The sequence below is a fragment of the Cupressus sempervirens genome, chromosome 7 (assembly GCF_028749045.1).
Source record: "Cupressus sempervirens isolate cs-2001-9-10 chromosome 7, ASM2874904v1, whole genome shotgun sequence".
Taxonomy (NCBI): Eukaryota; Viridiplantae; Streptophyta; class Pinopsida; order Cupressales; family Cupressaceae; genus Cupressus; species Cupressus sempervirens.
Genome location: NC_143124.1, coordinates 15,833,851 through 15,858,356, shown reverse-complemented (window position 1 = coordinate 15,858,356; position 24,506 = coordinate 15,833,851). Strand labels below are relative to the sequence as shown.

The 24,506-nt window shown below is 34.2% G+C and overlaps 1 pseudogene; it reads right to left on the bottom strand.

Moving 5' to 3' along the window:
• Nucleotides 1-259: 259 nt before the first annotated feature.
• Nucleotides 260-6,684, bottom strand: LOC149545188 (TMV resistance protein N-like; annotated as a pseudogene).
• Between the last annotated feature and the right edge of the window lie 17,822 nt (nt 6,685-24,506).

Below are 24,506 nucleotides of genomic sequence, written 5' to 3'. Positions count from 1 at the left end.
ATTAAATTTAAAATCAACATATGGATAACTAAAATACAAAATACAGATTTAGTTTAAAAATCTTAAATTTCTTTTAAAAAAATATGTAGAATATATTTATAATTATGTTGGAAAGAGGAAAGGGGGATGGAGGAAATGGGAGCCGAGGAAAGGGAGAAAGGAGCAGAGATGGGGAGATATAATGCCAGTGGGAGAGAGATCTTGTGATTTTTAATGACAGTGGATAATTTACAATAGAAGATGCAAGTGCTACCTAGTATTGTCAATTTTATAGGGAAGCCCATAAATGAATGAAAGTCTGTTTAACTCTCTCCTCTTCTCCCGTCACTCTTCTCTTCACCTCTTCTTTATAAAATTCTTCACGAGCACATGCCTGTACCCGTGATTGCGTGCGGGGCGAAACGTAACGGTGCATGATGGAATGTTGGGTGAAGAGCCCTGTCCACACCCATTTACCCTTCTCCAACTCCATCCCATCATATTTGGCAATACATGTCTTTCGCTGCAGATTTACTCTACTCCGTGCGAACTGCAATGAAATTTTGGGAGATTCACAATTGACTATGAAACACAGAAGAATGCAGCCACGAGTGGTGGAGGGCTCCTCCAATGTCGTGCAATGCTCCAAACCATGTATTTTCTTGACTCTGTAGCAGTCTCTTAGTTTGAACATTCAGAGAAAAGCTAATTGTGCAAAACTAGGAAGGGCTTCCAACTTGGGGTTCCCTATCAAAAAGATGTGCTCAAGTGAATCAGGTAGAACCTCTACAAGGGTTAAATAGTCATTATTATAAAGTGAGAGACTCATGAGAACGGGACAAGAGTCCTTGGAGATGGAGATCTTGAACACTTCAGTTGAACCTAACTCTATTCGTTTCAAACGAGTAAACAACCCTGTTCCGACATCTAATTAGGGTCCGTTTGGTTCCTGAAATTTAAAAAACCTGGATTTCTACAAACCTTGGTTTAACCAAATCAAGGTTTTGCAAATGTTCATTCCCCATTTGCTTCACTCGGAAGATGTATTCTATTGTTTTTACACTCTTTAAAAAACATAACCAGGTTTTGATTTTCAATTCATAATTTTAATAAGAAGTTGGAAAATCTGGTTTTGAGGCAAAATTGGAAATCCTGTATGCTAATTCCATTTTGCCAATTTTGCAACAAATGCAAAAATTTTCAAATCCGAATTTTGAAAAAGCCAATTCCTGTCATCTTCCCTTATTGGACACCCTCGTGTTTTCAGTGTTTGAAGATTAAATAGTTGCCTAATTGGTTTTGGTAAGGATTTAACTCCTACATCGACTATCTCTAAAATTGTCAAGAGATTAAGGGACCCCAAAGAGTCAGGTAGGCATTTCATCTTGGGACAATGATAAATCGTCAAAAGATTTAAGAGATTAAGCCACCCCAAAGACTCGGGCAGACATTTCAGCTCGGGACAATTATAAATTGTAAGAGAAGTTAAGGAAGACAAATCTCCCATGGATGTCGGCAGGTTGTCAACAATTCACCTCCGATTGATATCCTTTGCAACTTTCTCAATTGACCGATGTTCTTTGGAATTTCTCTTAATTTTTTTATAACACATGAGAGCTCTATCAAAAAGGGCTGATTTGCCATGTGACGAGGCAACTCTTCCAATTGGTCACAACCCTCGATATCCAAATGCTCAAGCTTCATCATATTTTCTAGAATGTCAGACTCTAAGGTAAGATTAAAACAATGCTGTAAGTTGAGGTGTTGCAAGAGTGTGAGCTCCTTAAAAGAGATAGGCAACCTTGTCAATTCCTCACAGTAGGGCAAATCTAGATGCCTCAGGTTTCTCAAATGACCAAAACTGTTGGGTAGTGATGACAGCGCCCCACCCTGTAACTTCAGGTGCTCCAGCGATTGAAAAAGGCAAAACACTTCGGGCAGACTCCTCAGCTTGCATGAAGTACTCATTACCATCTTTTTCAAATGCTCAAAGTGACCTATTGACTTTGGGAATCTCCGGAATTCTCTAGAACCCTCAATAACCAACTCTCTTAACTGCACAGGACCCTGAAAAAAATATTAATCAGGTCGAATGCAACTGAAAATATAAAAGTTGAGGATTTAAAAAGTGACATATTAAAGAAGGATACATACATTGTTGTTAGTCTTCCATAACTCTTTTAAGCAATCTTTCCCCACATATCCACCTCCGTAGAGTTCTAAAACTCTCAAATTTTTTAATGAACCCAATGATGAAAGATTACTGTGCTGACTGCTATTCCAGCGAAGCCAAACCAAGTCTCTTGATAGCCTACGAATTACTTGATTACAACAATTTCCATTAACATGAAAGATTTTTAGTCCAACTGAAGAAGGTTCCAAGCTATAAGGTCCTCTGTTTGTGTTAACAATGAGCTTCCCACCCTTTGACCATTTAGGAAACTCCTCAACCTTGCTTGTGAATCCACTTGCAACGGCCGTTATTCCTTGAATAGAAATTTCCTTTTAAATACAAAGGGAAATGAAATCACATATTTATGAAAATATTAAACTTCGAGAATACAAGAATGGAATAAAAGTAGTAGTCTTACCTGTATTTCATTATCAACATTAATAACTTGTTGGGGAGACCACAGACGGTAGGGTGACTGATGTATTGCAATTTCCCTTCCCAAATTGCCCAAGTGGTCATGCATTCTGATGTAGTCATCATTGTCTTCAACCAGACACTTATTCAAAAGTTGTCCCCAACAATGCAGACCATTCGACCCTGATCCGTCCGAGGCAGCAATAGCTGAAGTTTTTCTCTCTCCAATAAAGAAACAAGAAATATCTAAGAATACCTGCTTTTCATCGTCATCTAGGGCATCATAACTGACTTTTAATCTATCTTTGATATCCTTGGGTAAAATTCTAGAGATTTTGTGGAATTGAATTTTCCAATAATTTTTGTTGGAGATGCCATATAACTGTGCTCCAAAAACTTTAAGAGAGAGTGGTAATCCATCACAAACATTTAGAAAGCTTTCAACCAAATCTTCAAATCCTTGACTTGGAAAGGGTTGTAACAACGCATGCCAACAAAAGAGCTGCTTGGCATGAGTTGGATCGAGTGCTTTCATTTTATAAATTGATGAAATGCCCCAAGATCGAAGGACTTCAAATTCTCTTGATGTGACTACAATCAGACTACCCCATCCAAGACTGTCCCTCTTGGGCACCAAAGCATCTAATTGATCCACATTATCTACATCACCCAAGATGATGAGCACCCGAATAGATTGCAGACGGCTGCTGAGAATGCCCTTTCCTTCTTCTATGTTCTCAATTATAACTCCTTGAAGACCGAGGTCCTGTAGAAGTGTAAGAACCCCAAATAGGCTCTACGCTGATCACTGTTTGTTTCCCTGGGTGTAATAATTGTTTTTGGTTTGTTTTTGAATGTTTTAAGCTATTTTTGGGTTTTTGAGTTGATGAAAAGAAAATACAAATATTGAAAACTAATCTACCTCAAATTATAACTCAAATCTGATTATAATGCTAATCAAATTCATTTATTCAGATGGCTCCTAATGTTTGTACAATACTTATTGCTGGAAGCATACATTAAAAACATCATCATTAATAGTTGAAAAAAATCTGATTTTTGTCTCCGATACGCAACCACGCTGCTGGTTGCTTCCTCCTTGGGCAGCGCCTATCAAAAACCGCAATATTAAATCTCTGATTTTTAATTCACTGTAGCGCTGTACTGTTCACAGCACTGTAGCTGCTGTTATAACCCCTTCCAACTTGTAACAAATTCATCCAATTCTTTCCTACTAAACACAATATTGACTCCAGAATGAAGTCAACTCACAGGCAAAATTCAAGTGATATTTCACATCCTCAAATTGCATCAACTCTGAAGATACTACGTCCTCCACAGTCTGAATTCTTCTCAAACTTGTAGAAACCCTTGTTGCCACAACTTCAAGAAATTTCACAAGGCAAAGTTTTTAAGCACTTCTCATAACCTGCTCTTGAAGGAAGACAAGGTTTGTTTATAAGGACTCCTCGACTCCAGAATGAGTCTCCACGCTCAATGTGGGATAAAAGATATAATAATAACATAAAAAATGTTATTACATTAAAACTTAGAAAATCCCTTTTAATTTTTCCATAAGCTTGGACCCACAATTAATTGAAACAATGGCCCCTTTTATGATATCATGACCCTCACTTAAGTTATATATTATAACTTAACAATATAGGCTCAAAACCAATAATGTTTATTTTAACTAAATAAACATTAATATCTCCATTATTACTCAACATTTTTTGAATGTCGTTTGGACTGGGAGCTAACATGATAGAACTGCATATGAACATACCCCTTTTCTAAAAATAGCAGGGGTCTATCTTTATAACTCCAAAACTGCTAAAAATAGCCTGACCAAGCCAAACTCAAAAGAAAACTCATCATAAACAAACTCTGGCAACCCAGAAGAGTACTCTGCTTTGGTCCTTGGAGGATCTCTACACCAAGGTGACCCTCTATCCAATCTTATTAGCCTACGAGGGTCTCTGATAGGCTAATCACCAGCTAAAGTGATGTCTCTAGCTAGAAGGGGACATCACAAGAAGCTTGTTCTATTTCTTATGCAGTTTACTCTTGGAAGCAACATCTCTAACATCTAACAAGCAACTAGACTTGTCCATAATTGAATATTTGTTGTTATATATCTATTTGGCAAGGGTGGTTTTGCCAGATCCACCCATGCCCCATATTCCCACAATCTGGACTGTGTGATGGCTGTCAGCAGACTGAAGTATTGTCCTTTCAAAATCTTTGACAGCTTCATCTAGTCCAACCGGATGCTAATCGCACATTTTTTATTTCTTTCAAAACACGATTAACAATCTTCTTGAGAAGCCTCATCTCATCACTGAACATTATACCAACGGGCAAAAGAAACAGGACAAAAGAATCATTTTCCAAATTTAGAAACATAAAAGGTCCTAAATACACTCAATGCAGAAAACGAACAACAATTAGGGCAAATATACTGATGAAGCCAAACGATACAGAAGGAACAACACTTGATGTGTAACAAATGCAGAAGCTAATTTATAAGAAAAAGACAAGTGCTAGAAACAGGGTATTCGTTTACTCACTCTTCATTGCCAACGATGTCACCAAAATTATATGAAACAATCCTGAGCGCATCCTTCCACTCTTGTAGCTTTTCCAAAGTATATCTATCCTTTTCTTCATGCCAAGAAAACGCTTCAGCATAGACTACTTTTGCATAACGGACAACATCAGTCTCGACATGATAAAAAACAGGAACAATTTGAGTACCCGTGTTGAGCATAAAATCAAGCTCGGCCAAACACCATGGGGATTGTGCATAATTCTCGGAAAAGATGGCTATATGAAATGAAGCACTCCGCATTGCCACTTGTATTTCTGCAGGCAAGAAATCCCCCAAATCAAGCTCTTCTCTGTCAAGGAAAACCCTCAATCCCAAGGCAGTTAGGGTTTTATAAAGAGTGGTTGCGAGTGTGTGTTTCACATCAGGGCCATGATGATTAATAAACACATCGTATGGCAACTTTCTCTGTTCCATTCTGGGTTCCCCAGAAATGGATGCAGATGGTGCTATCCCTTCAAATGCATTTGTTTTTCTATTCTCTGCTTCACGCTCGGTGTCACAAGCAAAAGTAGAAGCAGATGGTGTAGCTTGCTCAGAAGCATTTCTGTGTTCATTGTCTGTCTCAGTGGTACAAATAAAAGTAGAAGAAGATGTTGCAGCTTCCTCAAAAGCATGTTGATGCGGAGCGCACAACGGTAAGATTAATTGAGCCCAATGAAACTATAAAACATTCTATTAAAAACTGATCCAACTTCAACAAAATTTGATATCAAGAATTGATCAAAATAGATTCTTCAATGTCAATTCAAAACAGCAAATACTGTAATAGATAAATAGCTCCGAGACAATCCCATCATCATTTTCATTATTCTCTTTTCATTACATCCTTCTGTCTCTTTATTGAGACTTCCTTCTCCTTTCTCTTTTCTCGGTTTCCCATTTCAGAGATAAATAGCTTTTCCACACCCAATAACCATTTTCTAAAACTAACCTTCAACTTCCCCTATTCCAACATACTCGAAACCAAATTAGTTAATTACTAACCACATGATAATATCAACCCTTTATTTATTATATCTAGATTATTTAGACTACTATGATTTTAACTTACGAAACCCCCAAAGACATGAAATGGTTTTTAAGCCACATTACAATGCATAATAACAACATATAGTTTAAAAATATTATTAATTGCTGGATGCTCCTGCATCATATTCCCAGGGACAAAAAAATTCAAGTTCTGTTGAATTGCTGTGATCTTCTTCCGAGTTCTCCAATTGTATGTAGGTAATGTTGTCACCATAAGAAAGAACGAATTGATGTCACTCCCCACAACATGTTGATTCCAAACTTTATAAGGAATACCCTTCATGATATCTTTGTTGAATCCTAGAACAAATACATTTTCCAACTGCATATCACTTGCATAAAAATACCAATCTACGTGATACACAATCTGATCTTCTTCCTGTTTATATATCTTTAGAGCATCACATTGATCAACAAATACTTCATCCTTGTCATTAATAGTCTTCTCCTCAGCCTGTAATGTTTGGACTATGTCCATTCTGTCTTGATCATTTTTTTCAACATCTCCATCATCTAGGCAAATCATTTCTTCAACCGTACCTATCACCAACTCTTCCTCATCCACAAGAACCTTTTTCTCACAAGGTTCAACAACAACCTCTTGTTGTTCACTCTCACTCTCACTCTCTACACCAGCATTCATCTGCTGTCCATGCCCTTCCAATGGAATGTGTACCACTTCTTGATCCTTGTCTTCATCAACAACTTCATCTTCATCTACTACTTGCTCCAAAAGCAATGCTATCCTCTCCCACTTTGCAATACTCTTATCTAACTCTTCTCTAAGATTCTTGTAACTTTCTTCTTCTTATTCTTCCAAAAATCTTCGTAGGCTTCTCAACTCCTCTTGTCTCATCCATTCTATTTCTTTCTTTCTTGCTTCTTCCTCCTTTCTTTTTCTTTCTTCTCTCTGCTTCTTACTGCCATACAAGTACTCCTTTAATGCCTTAATCATTTCTCTTTCACTCCTTGTCAAAACCATCTTCTCAAACCAATCTAGGGTTCATTAGATATCCAGCCACCACCTTGGAACACTCTCAGAGGATAGTTCAACTCCAAGCATCAACAAGGGACCTTCAACCTGCCAAATCCTAGATCTTCTTCCCAGACCTTTTGCTGTGCTTTGATACCAATTTGATGCGGAGTGGACAGCGGTAAGATTAATTGAGCCCAATGAAACTATAAAACATTCTCTTAAAAACTGATCCAACTTCAACAAAATTTGATATCAAGAATCAATCAAAATAGATTCTTCAATGTCGATTCAAAACAACAAATACTATAATAGGGTAAGTGCACCAAGTTGTGTTGCCAAAAAGATGACACTTTTTTTTCTCATTCTAGTTTTGCAAAGCGCGCACGTGCTATAGTGCGTACGCACTATAGTGCACATGCACTATGGCTTGGGTGTGCCAAGCCATAGCGCGTATGCGCTATAGTGCGCATGCATTAAAGCGCGTGCACACTTTTCAAAAAAAAAATTACAAAGCGCGTATGCGCTATTTAAAAGTAAATTTAAAAGGCTTTAAATAGCGCGTGCACGCTATAGTGCACATGCACTATAGGGCACACGCGCTATTTAAAGCTTTAGATTCTACCAAACCTAATGTTTAGCTTTGCCTTGGGGATCCAACCCAAAGCTTTGGAGTCTATAAACTGGTCTGAGACATGTTTTGCTGCAAACATACAAAAAATGATTGATTTTTCTTATGTGCTCTCCTTCCAGTTTCCTCGTGATTGAGCATTGCTAAAATCAGGTTACATGACATTGTAGGTCTTTGTGTTAGCTACACAACCATATAATTTTTTTTTTATTTGAACTATTTCAAGCCTTTCATCTATAATTTCTTTTGAATGTATGTCCATTTTTTGTCAAAAACCAACATGTACTAATTGGGCTGTAGAGTTTAGCTCATTCATCGAATTTTGCAAAAACTTAGTTTTTTAGAAACTAGATTCCATTATACACACTTTGAAAAAAAAAAATTTGATTTTAAATTAGTTTTCAATCATTTCTAGGGGGAGCACACAGATATTTCACATTTTGGGATGCGTCTGATTAAAAAATTCATTAAAAAAAAAATACACATTATAAAATTACCCAAAAAATCTGAGATAAACTACATAGTGTTAGGTAAGTTTTGACTGGAGCGATTAAAAATTTTTTTAAAAAAAGTTAAAATTTTAGGGGGGCCACACTTTGTATTATGTTATGTTTTTTTGGAATAAACAGTACCACTTTTTGTGACCCCCTTTTTTGAGGACCTAAAGCTAAACCATTTTGAAAAAAAATTAGTAGTTTAGAAACTAGATTCAGAGGACTATGACTTTTGTTTTTGTCATATCTTAAAATTTTGAGCGTAACTATCTTCAAATTTTTGTTGAAGTCCAGAAATTGATGATTTCAAGAAAAAGGTGTCCACTTATACACCCCTTTTAGCATCACAACTTGGTGCACTTACCCTAATGTTTGGTCTTGTATGCACTACATACTACAACTTTCCAATCATAGATCTATACAATGTCTAATCCACTTCCTTTGATTCATCATCTTTGGTAAGTTTCAATCTAGTACACGTAGGAGTCCCAATTGGTTTGCAGTCTTCCATACCAAACTTTTTCAGTATCTCGTTGATGTATTTAGATTGAGTGATGTAGATGCCATTCTTATTCTATTGAATTTGAAGACAAAAAAAGAATTTGATCTCACCAAACATTCACATTTTAAATTCCTTGTTCATTTGTTAAAAAAATTCTTTGCAAAGATCATCATTTCCTATAAACAAAGTATCATCTACAAATATTTATGCCAAAATAATCTTATTATCTGGTCCTTCCTTGATATACAAGCTACTATTATCATTAGTTCTTTAAAAACCAATCTGAATAAGATAGCTATGCAATATTTCATACCATGCTCTAGGGGCTTGTTTCAGACCATACAAAACTTTATGCAATTTGCAGACCATGTCCTTTTTGTCTGGATCAACAAAACCTTTAGGCTATTCAATGTAAACCTCTTCATCTAGTATACCATTGAGAAATGTTGACTTGACATCTATTTGATAGACTTTGAATCCCTTGTATGCATCATATGCAAGTAAGGTTTTGACACCTTCTAATCTTGAAATAGGAGCAAAAGTCTCTCCATAGCCTACACCTTCTTTTTGAGAGTATCCTTTGCATACCAATCTAGCTTTGTTCCTTGACACCTTACCATCTTCATTTAACTTGTTTCTAAATACCCACTTAGTTCTAATCACATTTTTGTCTTTAGGCCTAGGTACAAGAGTCCATGTTTTGTTTTTCTCTATTTGCTCTATTTCTTCATTCATAGCTTCAATCCAATTTTCATTTTCGAGGGCATCTTTGACATTTCTTGGTTCAAAATTAGCAAGTAAACAAGTGCCTTTCAACTTACCTCTTGTCATAGTTCCTTCATATTTAATCCAATGATCTAATCTGGTGCATGATGTCTTCTGACATACTGGGCTAATACAAGTTTCTCTCCATTTGAACACTTTGCATTATCATCCTCTTGCATTTTAGCTTTAGGTTCTAGTTGCTCAGGCACAATAGCTATTGATTTAGTAGCTTCTGTTTGCAACTAGGGTTCATGCAGCTCCTTAGGTATTGGCTTAGTTTGAACGTCTTGCAACTCAGTTACTAAAGACTCGAGAATTGAAAATTTTTGATTGACAGGTGCATTTGGTATTGTATCAGGTTCAATGTAAACAAATCTCCTATAATCTTCTAGTTCCCTTTTGCTTTTTCTTCAATTCTTTCTACAAACTCATCAACTTTCACATGTTCACTTTCTATGACTTTGTGAGTAGTCAAATTCAAACATCTATATGCTTTACTTTTGCAAGAATATCCCAAAAATATTCCTTCATCACCCTTTACATCAAATTTACCTTTTCTAGATTCTTTCAAAATGTAACATTTGCTTCCAAATGCTTTTAGGTAACTTACATTTGGTTTTTAGCCATACCATAACTTATAAGGGGTTTTGAATGAGTCCTTCTTTAGTTGTACTTGGTTCAAGTTATGAACTATAGTGCTAATAACTTCCTTCCATTATTTGATAGCAATGCTCTTTTCAAGCATTAAGATTCTTGCATAGTCCATGATAGATATGTTCCTTCTTTCAGCTATTCCATTTTGTTTAGGAGTTCTAGGTGCTAAAACTTGTCTCTTGATTCCTCTTTCAATGCAAAAAGTTATTGAACTCATGTGAAATGAAATCACCACCTCTGTCTGACCTTAAAAATTTTAGTCTTTTGCCTATTTCCTTTTCTACTCTAGCCAAATACCATTTAGACATTTTAAATGCTTTTGATTTCTCTCTTAGGTACATTACAGTCATCATTCTTGAGTAATCATCAACAAAAAGAATGAAGAATTTTTCACCAGTATAACTTTCAATTCCAATAGGTCCACATAAATCAGTATGCACAATTTCTAAAACTTCTTCAGACTAATAGTTTTTTCTTTTAAATCTAGTCTTTCTATCTTTCCAATTTGATAATTCTTGCATAGACCAACTTCAAGTTTCTTTATGTTAGGAATGCTTCTTACTTTCCTGAATTTACTTATTTTCAAAAAATTATCAAAGTTCACATGACATAACTTTCTATGCCATAACTAACTTTCTTCAACTTGAGCAATAAAATATGAACATTCACCAAGTTCAAGATAAAACAAGTTACCTTTTGTTTGAGTGCCTGATTCAATCAACTTTCCTTTGCCATCCAACAGTCTTGTTTTTCCATGCATGAAATCCTCTTTGATTCCATTATTGGGCAGTTGTGCCACACTTAACAGATTGTGTTTTAGTCCTTCTACCCAATATGCATTATCACATAAAAGTTCTTTGGTTAGAGAGATTCTTCCTTTTGATTTTATGCAAAAAGGTTCATTATTGCCAAATCTCACACTGCCACCATCATAATCTTTAAAATGTTCAAACTTAGTTTTATCACCATTCATGTGATGAGAACAACCACTATCTATAATTCATGTATCATTTTTTTCTCGCATGAGAAATAAGTACCATTTTCTCATCATTATCAGATTCATCTTTTACAACAATGTAGACAATTTCATCTTCTTCTTCATAATTAGAATCTTTAGCTATGAAACTTGTTTTCTTACCTTTATCCTTCAATGATTTGAAGTCCTTCTTGCCATTGCACTTGTGACCTCTCTTGTCATCCTTGTTCGACTTATTTGGGCACCTAGTAGCAATATGTCCAATGTAATGAACCTTATTTGGGGGTCCATCATTTTTTTCTGACTTAATCTCTTATTTGTATCCTTTGTATTATATTTCTTTGATTTAGTGACTTCAATAATAAATTTATAACCCCTGAATCTACCTTTTATTCTCCGGAAATTATTTTGCTTCTCTTTTAGATAAATAGTTCCCAAACAATCCCATCACCATATTCATTATTCTCTTTTCATTACATCCTTCCGTCTCTTTATCGAGACTTCCTTCCCCCTTTCTCTTTTCTCGGTTTCTCATTACAGAGATAAATAACTTTTCCACACCCGATAACCATTTTCTAAAACTAACCTTCAACTTCCCCTATTCCAACATACTCGAAACCGAATCAGTTAATTACTAACCACATGATAATATAAACCCTTTATTTATTATATCTTATTTAGACTACTATGATTTTAACTTATGAAACCCTCAAAGACATGAAATGGTTTTTTAAGCCACATTACAATGCATAATAACAACATATAGTCTAAAAATATTATTAAATCCTGGATGCTCCTGCATCACATGTGTATGGGAGGGAGATGGTGTGATCCCTTGAGAAGCATGTGTAACCAGAATAGTACTGGTGGATGGCATAGAATTGGATTGGAATGGAGAGCAATTAAAGCAATTACAGCGGGTTGAAAACAGAGATCTCAATTTGGCTGAGCGTGTAGTTGTAGCAGAAGCAGATTGAGATTGGGATGGAACAATTTCTTAGGAGGTGGAGTGAGATGCCATTGAATTTGACTTGAACTGTCACAGAGGGAAACAATTAGAGAAACGTAGAGCAAAGCATTTAGATTTAAGAAGGGATGGACTAGTATTGGTAAAGATCTAAGAAGCGATGAAATAGAGAGGAAGAAACGCAGAAGCATCTCAGAGGAGTGCCTTCCTGCAATTTACGGCACAAAGTCAACTATGATGACGGTGTACCCGACCTGCTACAATTGAAAATAACTTTTTTCTTCTCGCTTGACTTGAGCATCTAATCTTTTTATCCTGATCATGTTGACGAGATGTATGATTGATTTGTTAAGAGGGAGTTGACATGAATGGCTGAGAGGAAGCTGCGTGGTATTTGAAAGAGAAAATAAGGACTCGTAGCATTTCAAAAGAGTGTCGTGCAAGTTGCAATTCTTGATATCGAATGGTTTGTTATTAGTGATGAGGCTGTTGTTTTATGCAGCACTTTTGTAATCCTCTTGATTGTAGATCACTGATATTTGTAATTGAATTGTATATTTTTCAATTTAAAAAAATTGAATAGGAAGGATGATGCAATTTAATAGATGTTTAATTATTATTTTTCCAATTCTGTAATATTATTTGTAGGTATTTTGAATATATGGTCTAATGTTTTTCTATTATAATTTTTTATTTATAATATTTGCTATTCAAAGGTTTATGTAAAACTATAGCTTATAGATTATTTTATAGGATTCACTTCTAATAGAAAAAGGTAATTTTGCATAATATGTACCTTGACTTTAGAATCATGATAATATATTTTAAATAATAACATATCATGTAAGTAATCTCAATGTTGATTTTGATATGAAGTAATGTTTCATTTTAAAGTTAATTTTGCATAATATGTACCTTGACTTTAAAATCATGATAATATTTTTTAAATAATAAGATATCATGTAAGTAATCTCAATGTTGATTTTCATATGAAGTAATGTTTCATTTTAAAGGACCAAATCAAAATTTACTCTCTTTTGTTTTGTATTGAACAAAATAAAATTTACTTATTAAATGTTTCTTATATATTCTAATATTTAATTAATTAATGTAAAAAATAATCAATTGAATGTCTTTAAATAAATAGTGAATCCTACGAATAGTATATAATTATGATATTGTTATTAGGATTTAACTGTGTGATTTTGAGTCAAACTCATTGACCCATGTTTCATGAGTAGTGATTCAACATGAATCCATCTCTCATGAGAATAAATGGAACACTTAGCACTCATTGGATTTAGGTGATGTTGACAGGGGTGAAGCACTAAGACTTCCTGGGAGGTCACCCATTCTAGTACTACTCCAACCTAAGCGCGCTTAACTACAGAGTTTCCTCCATGGTTAACCGAAAGCTTGCAACCCCATTTGCAAAACCTTCACCAAGTGTTGTGCCTTATGAACCATTCATTAGAAAGTCCCTTAAGTTAAGTCTCGGTGCTTCACCCTTATGAGCATCACCTAGATCCAATGAGTGTTAAGTGTTCCATTTATTCTCATGAGAGATGGATTGATGTTGAATCACTACTCATGAAAGATGGGTCAATGAGTTTGACTCAAAATCACATAGTTAAATCCTAATAGCAATATCACAATTTGACTCGCTACGAAAATTATCTCCTACTTATCAGTATATAAATAGTGAAATCCCAAGTCAAACAATATATTGTTGTTTGATGTTCCATTAATTTAATTTAGTCATTTGTTAAGGGTTATTTCCATAAAGACATTAGAATTGATTATTTTTAAATTGCTTTGTCAATCAATTTTAAAAAAAAAATTTGTATCTTATTTAATAAAGAACATGTTCTAATCAAATTAACAATTTTTCCCTTTAATTTGTAGGTCCATATATTTATTTATCAATATTTATTTCTACAAATGTAGAAGCTAACCAATCCATAGCTTTTTGTTTCAAGTTTTGTCCATTAAAATTGATTAGTCTTTAGTGATTGTTTCAATGAAATGGTTTAAATTTGATCATTTTATTTTTTGTCAGTTTTGAATTTTCTAGACTTCTTATGTCTTATCTTGCAAACAAAAATTTCAAACTATGAAACCTATTTTTCCTATCATCCTTCAGCCCACATGCTTTTATTGATATTTATTTTCGACGTGTACAAGTCAAAGACAATTATTTGTTTGATGTTCTTACATGGAAACTAATTAATATTTAATGTTATTTATCGATGCAAATGCACAATTAAGGGTCAATAATTCTTTATCTAAACCATTTCCTTTGGAACGATCAATAAGACAGGGTTGTCCTATGTCTCCTTTTCTTTTTGTATTAGCTACTAATGCTCTGGGATATCTTTTGCAAAAATATAATCACATGGGGCTAGTTAAAGGCATTGCTATTCCTAATAATTCTGTGGTTATCAACTCACATTTTTTTGATGACAGCCTATTGTTTGTGCAAAATTCTAAATCTGAAATTAACAATGTGATGGAGGTCTTGGAATTGTGTTGCTTAGTTTCAGGTTCTAGACTAGCTCATCATGAGACTGAATTTATGATGATCTAGCCTAACCTAGTTCCACCATGGATTCCTAATCAGTGGAAACTCATTAAGCATGGGTAGATTACATGCTATCTTGGCATTCCCTTTGGGTTGGGGGTTTCTCTGCATGACATGTGGGATTGGTTTCTCACAAAGCTGAAGAACGAAATTTTTAGTTGAGGCAATAGATATCTTTCATTAGCTGGTAAAATTCAAGTGATTAATAGAATTTTTTTAGCATCACATGTTTATTACTCCTCTTGTTGGATGCCTTCTAAAAAATGTTATGAAGACCTCAACAAACTGATATGTCAATTTTTATGGACTAATTGGGATGGGAAGGTCAGTTTTAGGTCATCTTCATGGCTTCATTGTATCTAGCCAAAACACAGAGGTGGGTTGGGTCTTTTGGACCCTAAGACTCAAGGTATTTGTTTAGCTTCTAAATGGATTGTTAGAGCTATTTTCGGGGATGAACCTTGGAAGATATTGGTGAGAAATAGGATTGCTCTTGTTGATAGGAACAATAAGTGGCATAATGTGGGATGGTTCGACAAGATCTTACTTGCTCCATTCTTTCATCTCAAATGTTCCTTTCCTTTACAATCCATTTGGAAGGCTTGGAGGATTGTTTACAGTTGTTTGGATTGGAGAAAAAACTCTATACAACATGGTTTCAACTTTGCCAATTCCTCTATTTGGTGGAATAGACTCATACAATATCAGGGACAACCATTGGCAGTCACCTTTCCTAAGCATGCTACATACCTTTTCAAGAAAGGGGTATATGGCTTTAATGATGTCTGGGATTTCAACTCCTTTGATTGGGTAAGTTGGCAAGCTACAAAGAATCGCTTCAGTTTAAATGACAAGATTAAGGGGTTTTTGATTTTTGTCAGGTCATTGGTGCCTATGGAACTCATGATGAAGTTGTGTACACCTTTACAATGCAGTGTCTTTAAGGATTGGCAGTGGCTGGGATGTTTTCCCTTTTCTTGTTTTCCTCTTAAAAAAATCTATTTACACATTCTTCCATGTTTGAGGTTAAATCCTCATCTTAATAATAAATGGGGGTGTCAGCTTATCGAAAGGAAATGGCATAATTTGAGCTCTCAAATCTAGAAATCTAAAGTTGAGGCAAATCCACAAATTTTGTCTTGGAAGATTTTACATCAAAAGCTACTAGTTGGGGATAAATTAAAGTTTTTGTCTGTACAAGCTCCCTTGTGTCCTTTTTGCCGTAGATCTAAAAATTTGAAACATATCTTTTAGAGTTGTCCTCCAGCTAAAGTTAAATGGAATATTATGTTTCATCACTTTCTGTTCGTCTTTTATCATATTTTAACTTGGAGGGAAGCAATTTTTGGGCTTGGTTTTTGTAAAAACATAGTTACAGGCTCTTTGAGACAATGCATATTGCTACATATTTGGAAAAGTAGATGTCGAGCAGTATTTTCTAACCATTATGTACAGCAGGAAATAGATACCCTTATGTTTTATTCAGATATCTTGTATGAATTAGTTTTTCTTTGTTTGTAGCCGAAGACTAAGAAGACTAAGCAACAGAATCATGCCAGGTACCAATGATAGTTGGATGAAATTAAATATTAGGTGCTATAGCTCCATGCTAGTGAGATGAAATGCTCTAGATAGCTCCAGCAACTCATTAAGTTTCAAGCACAACCATAATGTTTTTCATGTATTGCTATTGTTTACAGTTTGCGACTTGGTTCTCTTGTACGACTGTTGTTTGTAACATGGTTTTCTAGCCTACAAGCTGGTTGTTATGCATTGTTTACCTGTCTGTGAGCTGGCTGATATAGTTAGTCCTTAAAAAAATTTTGCAACCTTTGTGTGTTGCTCTCCTTTTTTGTAATTTTTTTCATCTTTCTCCAATAATAATAATAAAAGTTTGTTTTATGAAAGAACTAAAGTTGATTATATTATTATTAGTGACTATAGTTTTTATTGCACTCTTTTATATTAGTTAGTTAGCTTCTTGAAACAAGTGTTGAGTAATTATTTATGTCTAAAAGTAAAGTTGTTGCATAGTGTAGCATTTTCACTAGAATATTAATTTCAATTAAGTGGTTTTCTTATTGGGTGAAGATATTTTATGGAGAGTCTTTTTGTTTTAGCTAGAAAGAATTCTATAAAATTTATTGTAAGAACATTTGACATGTCTTAATTAGTTACACCTCTATTTCCATTTTATGCATGCGTCCACTTCTCACCGTAGTCCATGTAATGACTGCACAAAAAACAATTTCGCTCTCAATAAACCACACCAAACCTACACCAAATCTAAACCAATGTGTAAAGCTCTCTAAGAGTTTTTTGTTGACTACTCAAAGTCCAAAATCTAACTCCATATGCCCAAGTTATGCCCTAATCTATGCTTAAAATAAATAATATCTATTTTTTGGGCTCTTAAAAGTAGACAAAATATCAAAATCTTAAAACCAAACCTATACCAAGATGTAGTGCTTAATTATCTTTCCAATGCTTGTAAGAAGTCTAAAATCCGATATCCTAAGAGAAAGTTATGGTCATTTTACTAAGACAATCTTTTGTCCATTTTTACTATGATTTTTTCACTTTTTTTTTGTGACGAAAATCCAACTGGATTAAATTTGACAGCCATCATAGGTTGAAACTAAAAACCTTTTCTATTTTCTCTTCACATGGCCAAACTAGGGTATACTATATATCAAAATTTATAGAAACGTCAACCTGGATCTAATGGTGAGGTTTGTTTTTGTCTAAGAGGTCATTTTTGCAAGCCACCCCTTAAAACCCTCACTTAAATCAAACATCCAAAAAATCCTTTTGTCCAACAATTTCACATACCCAAAATCTACCAACATCCCATGACAATAGCAAACCCAAAATCCTCAGATCTATAATAACTTATATATCTTGCCTTTTATTTTATCGTCTCATGCATTCCCATGGATTCAATCTAGGGTTACAAGAATAAAACAATAGCTCTAATACCACTTGTAAGGAAACTTGCAACAAAGAATATAACCATTTCCACATAACCCATAATAAATCTAAAATTAACATGCAATTGAAATCCACATGCAAGAGAATAGACAACATACTCACAAAAATGGTGACACAGGATATACCTTGGGAAACCGTTATTGAGGAAAAAAACCTAGCTTCCAAAAGCATCCATCACCATGTATTATTCAACAAAAACACCATTGCAATATAATCATGAAATCCTTCAAAGCCATAGCCACCACCAAGAAATCTATGTGAATAAGCATGAATCGACACATCCCATGCCATGCTTCCAACCTTTACAAATGCTCCCATGGCTAACTAGTCAAGCCTTGTCTTGCTTGACTCTTTTATTTTTCTCCTCTGTCTTCACACACCAACAACTACCCTTGTGGTTGCTTATATAGTAGCAAGTCCTACAAAACTACCAAGTGGTATTACATAAACCATGTGATACCTAAACCATTGACCCCACATTTAATATTAGAAATTTAATTATTTTCTTTAATATTAAATAATTACATGAAATATTATCACAATGTTACAATACAACTCATCAAGTATATTCCATGGGAATCTTTACATGTTGCACAACCATCTAGGTTCAACATTACATAATAAAATAATATAATATAATATAACAATATTATGCAATATGTGCAACACCCATTATCTCAACACCCTTCCCCTCTCACAATATATCATCTACCAATGCAAATTTATAATGCTCCATTGGCCACTATAACATAGCCATTTCAAACCCTTACCATGTTAAAATCCACTCACACGTCCATTGTTGAATCCTTCACTCATCTCCATGCATGATAACAAACCCACCACTTGAAGCTTGAGCACAACCAAGCACACATCGATCCATATCTGGACATATCTACATCATTACAGGTCACACTTAAGGAGCTTACCATTTTTAGTTTTTCTTCCTCCATGGTGTTCACCTTTGTCTTATGATAAGTGTTGTTATGTTATTTAGTTGTGGATGTTAATCTAGTTATTAATGTTCTTAGCATACTAGGTTTTATAGCATTATAGTTTGAACTAAAAGACTTGCTTGTTCACAAATTTTAACATCTCAAGCCTTACAAGAAATGAAGGAAACCAACCTCCACTTGGAGGCAATCTATGATTAATCTATTCTAACTTGATATGTAGTTCATTTCAAAATTTGCAAGAGGAATGATCATTGCTTTGAAACTTGAATCAATCCACAATCCAAGGCCTATTTTGATACTAATGCATTGTAGTCTTATGAAAACATCCAAAGTTTATCATTTAATTATTTTATTTTATTTTCTCCTTGTTTTGCAAGGTCAAGGTTGTAGGGTCTAGGAGATGGAAGATGGAGATGATGTTACAAGCTCAAGTTTAGGAATTTGAATGAGATCAGGCTACATGAGGGGTGCTTCAAGTTTTAAGACATCTAAATGAGAGGAAGATACATCATCAAAGTGTAATTCAGGTTCAAGATCAAACCAAGTACAATCACTTGAAGACATTTTCAAATACAATCAAGTTCAAAATAGATTGAGATACAAGTTCAAGATGAAAATTCAAGTTAAGGCATGAGAAAGATCTCAGCAGATAGAGAAGACTTGCAAGATGAGGCATTTGAGAACATGGGCCAACGCATTCATCCTAAAGAAGTTGATAGTTTCAGAAGAGCTAATCAAAGTTAGAAATGTTGAGAGTTACTTTCTAATAATTGACAAAGAAATATTTCTAGTTTTAATAGCCACATTGCACAAACTAGCATTCAAAACACATCTTCTCAATGGAGATATAGGATAAGGATGATGAGGTGGCACCAAGTTGTCTTCTCCAATCAGAAAATTCCAATTCAAATAGAGTTAATCACATTATACCAAGTGTCATTTTCTCATAGCTGAAAATCATTGTAAATTTTTTATTGGCCCATGATGTAGTGTGCTCATGTAATTGGTTGTAAAAGATTGAATATGATTTAAGTGTTGTTAGTCAGTTGGCAACAACTACTAGATTCTAATGTGAGCAAAATTACCAACATGGGTATCTCTAATATATTTATTTATGATGAATATGATATTGATCATATTGATTGAATCTATGGTAGATGATTATAGTATAATCCAGACATGAATGAAGTTCCCATCCTTTTTCATGACACTCAAGTGACTTCATTTTTGCCAAGATCTTATCATCGATAAGTTAACTCAAAATAATTTCAATGCCCACTCTATATCAATCTATAATCACAAATGTAGATAGTAAAATCACTTTCTATTATTTTAATTTTGAGTTGCATACCTCTTACATAGGTTTAGGTGTTTCAAGTGCCTCTTCAAATAATTCTTGAGACTCAATAGCATCCTTGTGCATAGGTATATCTTTAAATTTTGTTGCACTAAAATTGTATGTCCTGATGGCTATGCCACAAGCAACAATCTAGAGAAAGAAGAGATCAATCTCATTCATAATTGAACACAAATCATAATCCCACAAATATGTAGGAATATTTAATTGCTTGAAATCCTTTTGCCATTAAACATAGATGAAATCTTTTTGAACTTTGACCTTTATACACTTAAACACACCTATAGAATTCTATAAATAATTTTCTATACACCTAAGACACTTTAGACCCCAATACTAAAATCCCTTTGGGTATAGCTCAAGTTGACCTATACTACTATATTTGACTAGGTCAACCTATACCTTAGGGTATTCTTAAGAATAGGGATCATGGGGTTTAGGGGAAAGTGTATAAAGATTCAAAAACCTAAGACACTTAAGAATACTCCCTTAGTCTCATAGGAATCTTTATAACATATAGCATAAATATTTGAACACCTCAGCACTTCATTTTGGGATATTTTAGAGCTCATTAATATTGTTTTGGTCTCTCTCACTCTCTCTCACTCACTCAAATTTGTTGGTCATCTCTCATTTTATGCATAGGTCCTTTAGGTGCTATTTTACCACTATTTTTGTCATATATTATTATATTAATGCGATCAGATTTCCACAATCCATCATAGTTATGTAAATCAATTTTTGGATTAGATTGTGTGGAGATTTTTACCATCAATGTTTCGAATCACACTATGTGATCCATCATCAGGATGAGAGAGCAAGAGATGTCAAATAAAGTAAGTGAGTCTCTTTCTTTATTTGACATCTCTTGGTTTCTCATCCTAATTATGGATCACGTAGTGTGATTTGAAACGTTGATGGTAAAAATCTCCACACAATCTAATCCAGAAACTGATTTACATAAATATATTATTATAGTTCAAAACCTCTTTGGATTGTAGGGTCTAGGGTAAAGTGTATAAAGATTCCCATGAGATATGCACCCTTCAAATCTAAATCTTTGACTAATTATGAGTTGCTTGAAGGGATTGGAGCTGGTGATTGACTTTCATTGTTGCATTCTGAAACCTCGTTAAACACTGGCAGACTTACTATACCAAAATAAGATTTGTTTTTTTGGTCATTCCATGGTGGTATTTTACAAAATCCTCAACTCCAGCAATAGCTCCCGCAATCCTAAAATCCTCATCTCTCACAATCCTTACCTCCCACGAGATATGATTATTTAGCTCCCACAAACCTTGGCTCCAATAACTCCAATAGTGCATGAAGAAAAAATAACAAATTAACAAATTCAAACTTTTGGTTATTTTGTTAATACAACCCGAGTAATTGGTAAACCCTAAGTTGGTCAAAATTTTGACCAACTCAAGCATAAAAACAAACAAAAAAATACTGAACAAGTCTCTTAATATGTTGGTCAAAAATTTAGGTCAAAATTTGACCTATAATGTACTAGTGACTAAAGAAAAATGGAATGGACATGGACTATCCATAGATAGCATTGAGGATCCATTAATTAAATTTATTGTTCACATGATTGCACAAAAATTTTATGAATCTAGCATATTAAACAATGTGTCATGTGTTACAGTTTATTTAGGATCTATAAAATTGTTAGGAAAGGTCATGAATACGATCTTTTCAAGCTGCAAATACAACAACTTAAATAAAGTTTGGAAGCAATAAGGAAAGACAAGAACACATCCTATAAGTTTGGATCCCTACTAGTTTGTATTTTTTCTATGTACAAAACTATTTTCCTACTATTGGGATAGTTTCATGGGATAGAAACAGAACTATTGTAGATCAACTGAATAAACTAATACAAAGACTAGGAGATAATTTTGAAGTAGTCATGGACAACTATTTTGATGAATTCAAAAAAAAATGAAGAACATGATGAGAATTCCAAATTAGTTGTGGATAAATATTATAATGAAATTTGTATAATTTTGGATATAAATTTTGTGTATGCACAAGCAGTAATACCTAGGGTAGCATGGTTGAGACCTGTTCCCTATTAGGTAAATGTTGATGATATATCTACAGTTGTCATTGCATGGTTGGCAAAAGACATAAATACTAGTGTCAAGTAGCTTGGCACATATGAAATAATTATTGTCAAGCTAACTACTATAACTGGCACACCTAAGAAAGATAAGAAAAGAAAAAGGAAAGTTGCTAAGGCTAATAAAATGGATCAAGGAGAAGCGTCTAGAAAATTGCCCTAAGCTGAGGAAGGAAACGGAAATGAACTTGTAGTTGTAAAACAAAAGGCACCAAAATAGAGGAAAGTTGTAGTTATTGTACCAAAGGTAAAAGAAGACCTCTACAAGAATGTGCAAGAAATGGCAACACCATCAAGGTCAAAGGGCAAGGTATTCATTACGAGGAAGAAGCCAACACAATCTACTATCAAGCTACTACTAGGGAGCCCATCAAAGAAGAGAAAGTAGGCAGATGTGAAAGTAAAGCCAAAGAAATTGATAGAAGCACAAGAGGAGGAAGAAGAAGAAAGAAAAAAGTCTGATGAAACTAGTAAACTACAAATTACAAAGGTACTCACTCCAATGACTATGCATTAGCTATGTGAATAATTGACAAAATTAGAAAATAGTTTAGCTCCTAAGGACTTACAATATGATTTTTTAAGAAATGAAGATCAAGAAAAAATTGAAGAAGCTTTGATTAATATGTTAATCAATTTTATACATACACCTATGGAAGTGGAAACTGGAATTCCTATAGGTTTGTAGAACATAGTGGATGCCAAATGGAAATCGGAATTGATCACAGAAAAGAACATTGGCACACATTATGCCGGACTTGGGAAAGACACATATTTCTATAGCCCTCCAAAATTTTTTAAAGAAACTTATGCAAAGGGACGGGGCATACAAAGTTCCTAAAGTGGAAAATGCAAGTATTGAACACTAGAAGAAAGAATTTGGAGTACAAAATTCAATTGTAAAGGTGGTGGAAAGCCAAGATAATACAAAACTCACTGAAGAAGAAAAATAGGAAGTGGCTGAGATAGAAATTGAAATGAAAGAACTTATGAAAGGAATCAAATTTAAGGATACAACCATGATTAAGGATGACACTAACTTCTTTCCACCTAATCAAAATTTACTTATAGAACAACATTGGCACACATTATGATAGACTTGGGAAAGACACATATGTCTATAGCCCTCAAAAAATTTATAAAGAAACTTATGCAAATGGACAGGGCATACAAAGTTCCCGAAGTGGAAAATGCAAGTATTGAACACTGGAAGAAAGAACTTGGAGTACAAAATTCAATTGTAGAGGTGGTGGAAAGCCAAGATAATACAAAACTCACTAAAGAAGAAAAATAGGAAGTGGCTGAGATAGAAATTGAAATGAAAGAACTTATGAAAGGAATCAAATTTAAGGATACAACCATGATTAAGGATAACACTAACTTCTTTCCACCTAATCAAAATTTAATTACAGAAGAAGAAATTCAAGGATTAATGAAAGACTCAAGAAAACTCTATACTCATCCAATTTTGGTGCAAGTAATTGAATATCCAAAGCTTGAAGTTAAGACTGGTGATGATAAAGTCACACCAGTTATATAGGCTACAAGTACTTAGAAAATTGGGAAGGCATTGATTGTATATTCACCACCAATGACTTGTATGCAATTTTTGAAGGAAGAGAATTCTGAGAAAGTTTCAAGCACAAAGAAGGTAGATGAAAGAATTACACAAAAGGAGAAAGAGGAAACTCAAGCTCTCATTAAAATGCTAAGTTCAAAGTATGTAGAACCTACATAGGTGATATCTACACGAATGCAACAACCAAAGGAGAGATCACATGAGAAAGGAAAGAAATTATAGCTATCACTATTGAGTGATACACCCTCAAGATCTCAGGTTATGACTCATATAGAAGAGGATGTTGATGAGTCTATAGACCTTAATGAGGTAATTACTTTACCTATGTATGATTTAAATAATCTTACTTTAGAGCATATTTATGAACTATAAAACTTGTTGAGTCAAAAGGCCAAACAAGAATAGATGAAGAGAGAATAGAAGAGAAGATAGGTATAAAGACATGTTTACATATGCTTTTTACATTACTAATTTGTCAATACTCAACATACAATTTTGGATCAACTAGTACATGTAGTTGATAGAGTTTAGACAAAGGACATAGAAACTAATGAGAAATTATTACAATGGTCTGAAAGCAGAATTGAGCATAACGTCTACAAAAATTCTCACATGAACTTGTACAAAGACAAGCGAGAATTCTAAAGCCATTACACAAATGGAAATAGTCTTGAAGATAATAAATTCTTTATATTTAAGATTGTGTGATGTAGATTTGTTTACAAGAGATACTCAATTTTTATTAT